Below are 3,561 nucleotides of genomic sequence, written 5' to 3' on the forward strand. Positions count from 1 at the left end.
ATAACAGTCTTAATGTATTTCCTCTATCCTTTTGTATATTATATTTTATTTGTATGCTTGATAGCTGCAGTAATGTGACGTTTTATGTTGAGGGTTTCGTGATTATATGTTTACTTTGTTGCCATAAGCAGGTGTTGACTTAATGGATAAGTTTGGCCACGTTTTCTTCTCTACTATTCCAAAGCAGCTGGATAAATTATAATGCAACAATGATGAATCATCCAGGTGATTTTTTTTTTCATACATAGAAATATGAGCAGTATATTTCTTACCATTCAGTTGAACTTTATTAATGCCTCCATAAATGTTAACTGTGCACATTTAACAATACTACACTCCAATACTTGGAGCTCCTCTCTTATCTTCCCATATTCTTTCACGCATTCCTTCCATCTCCACAGTTTCTCATTTTCATTTTCATTTTCTCTCTCTTACCACATATTGTTATTCTTTTTCTTTTGGTCTTTCTTCCTCGCCAAACTCACGTACTGTCATTATAATCCATATTATATCACTATATCCCTCCCTAATAATACAACCTCCAAATCCATTTGTACATTAATCCTGCAATGTAAATAGACTTCTTAAATTTAGTGTCAATTCTTATTGTCTAACTTTACTTGTCATTCAACTTCATCTAAAAAGATTATAAGATTCTTTAAAATATCTTTGGACGTCTCTAGGGAGTTACTTAACATAAGAGCAACCCCCCCCCCCCAAAAAAAAAAACCCCAAGGACTAAAGGGCGAGATGGATTTGTTGATGAATTAAACTAAAAAGAATACAAACATAACTGCAATCACTCACTTCAACACTTGTAATCCAACACGAGTTGTGGATGAAATCAAAGCAACCAGCAACTAGAAGTCATACTTTCATCTTCCGAAAATATAGTAATCCTCTTGCTTCCTACTCCACATTTCATATTCAATTCTTTTTATTGCTATATTCATTTTTATTTTAAACATTCTTGGTTGTTTCGATTCATATTAAAAAGGTTTTTTTCCACCTCTTTAACATCCCTTAACTTCAAATATTACTTATTTACTTGACTCCTCTTTTCATCAAATTTTCCTATGGTTACGTAATGTATTTTAATCTACTTGTCCATCTCTTTATCTATCTATCTATTATCTATCTATCTATCTATCTATCTAACTATCTCTCTACCTACTTATCTATTTCTCTCTCTCGTCCCTATTATATGTTATATATATATATATATATATATATATATATATATATATATAATATATATATATTATATATATATATATATGTATATATGTATGTATGTATGTATGTATGTATGTACGTATATGTATGTATGCATATATATGTATATACATGTATATACATGTATAACTTTTGAATTTTCCCCAGTTATAAAACTTTAAGCAGCACATTAGCGAAGAAGCATATTTTATCGCAAAATATAAACCTCCTTTGAATACTATCACAACAGATGGAACTACAACAATAATTTAGAACAATTCCACCCACTACTGCAACGGCCACAACAGCTCACTTTTAGATCATATTTGACCATTAAAGAAGTTTCCACAAACAATCTAATGTGTTGTCTTTACTTGTGTTGTCTTTACTTGCATAATGCTTCTTCATGTCCGTTTTGTACTTCTTCCTCTCATTTTTCTCTTTCCCTGCCTTCCTCATTCCTAACTGACACTAGGAAGGTTACCTTACTTTGGTCTAGGTATCTCATTGGGCTCTCGAGTTCGATACGCACGCAATCTTCCATACTTCTCAGTTCTCTTACACCATTTGCTATTTTCGTGTGTAGGTGAACAGTCTATGCACCTAGATGATTGGCTTCATGCATCATTATGAGCTTTCTTTAGTTCCTGCCCAACTACTTGAGCTCCTCCTTTATCCACGTCAGGATTTTACTGCCATACCGAACAACTGCGACTGCGCAAGAGTTAATTGCCGCAATTATTATTCCGGCTTTCATCTTTGAAGCCAATATTTTTTCTCATTCATTGTAGCTACTCAGCCATTGTCTTTTCTTTCATATCTTTGTGTTTAATTCCATCTGCCTCATGTATTCCTAGGTATTTATAACTGGATTATTATTACTATTATTATTCAGTAGTTTTATTTTTATAGCGTGCTTTCACTTCACTACCGAGCGCAGCTCTGTGTGCCTTGGGTATGTGCTGTGATTTGTTGTGATGCTCTGATGGTTATTGTATGGAAAGTGTTCTGCGTAGGATGTGTGCAGTGCCTAGTAGTGCAATTTTCTGTATGTTATATGTGTTTGTAAGTCCTGGTGTCTTTGTTATGTATTTGTCTGAATATTTTTTTATCATGCCTAATGCACCTACTATGATAGGAATTGTTTCTGTTTTCAGGTTCCACATTCTAGTTACCTCTATTTCCAGGTCTTTGTATTTTGAGAGTTTCTCCATTTCTTTTAGAGACACGTTGTCATCTGCCGGTATTGATACATCAATTAGAAAGCATTTTTTTTCTTCATGATCTCTGACAACTATATCTGGTCTGTTGGCCTTAATTTCTCTATCTGTGTGTATCGACATATCCCAGAGTATGGTTGCTTTCTCGTTTTCTGTGACCTTTTCTGGTGTGTGCCTATACCATCTTTTTTCTGTTGTTATTCCATAATGTTGGCATAGCTTCCAATGTATGTAGGTTCCAACTCTGTCATGTCTGTGAATATATTCCTTCTTAGCCAGGACTGGGCAGCTAGAGATAATATGATTTATTGTTTCTTGTCCATCTCCACATATTCTGCAGTTATTTGTAATATTTCTTTTCATTACATGTCTTTCGTAATTTCTGGTGGGGAGGCTTTGGTCTTGTGCTGCAATTAAAAATCCCTCTGTTTCTGCTTTGAGTCCTGAGCTTCTCAACCATTGCTGGGATTTTTCTTTGTCTATTTCTTTTGTGTTTAGTTTAGTGCAGTATTTACCATGAAGGGGCTTTTCTTGCCATCGTTTTATAATGGCTCGTTGCTGTTCTATTTTTAGTTTGGATTTCATTTATTATATAGCTTTTGTTGTTTCTTCATCATCTTCTTCTTCTTCTTTGTGTTTATTAGGTGGTATGATTTCTTGTTTGTATTTGTCAGCTTCCTTAAATACTGAGAACTGTTTCTTGTTTTGTTCGTGGTTTGCTGCTATCTGGATCAGTTTTCCTTCCTTCTGAAGTAGGTATTTTTGCAGTCCTATGGTGGTTATTTCATAGTAGTTTTCCAGCTGTATAAGGCCTCTACCACCTTCTATACCTTGTATATATAGTCTTTCTATGTCAGATTTTGGGTGATGCATCCTAGATCCTGTCAGTATTTTTCTTGTTTTCCTATCTATTTTGGTCAGTTCATTTCGTGTCCAGTTAAGGATATTGTAGCTGTAACTTATAACTGGGACAGCTAAAGTGTTGATACCTATTATCTTGTTTTTAGCATTGAGCTCTGTTTTTAGTATTGATCTAACTCGTCTATAATATTCTTTTTTTATTTTCTCTTTCATTTGTGTGTGTTGTGTCTTATCTAGTTCATGGATTCCTAAGTATTTGTAAGTT

Source organism: Octopus sinensis, linkage group LG1, assembly GCF_006345805.1.
Source record: "Octopus sinensis linkage group LG1, ASM634580v1, whole genome shotgun sequence".
Taxonomy (NCBI): Eukaryota; Metazoa; Mollusca; class Cephalopoda; order Octopoda; family Octopodidae; genus Octopus; species Octopus sinensis.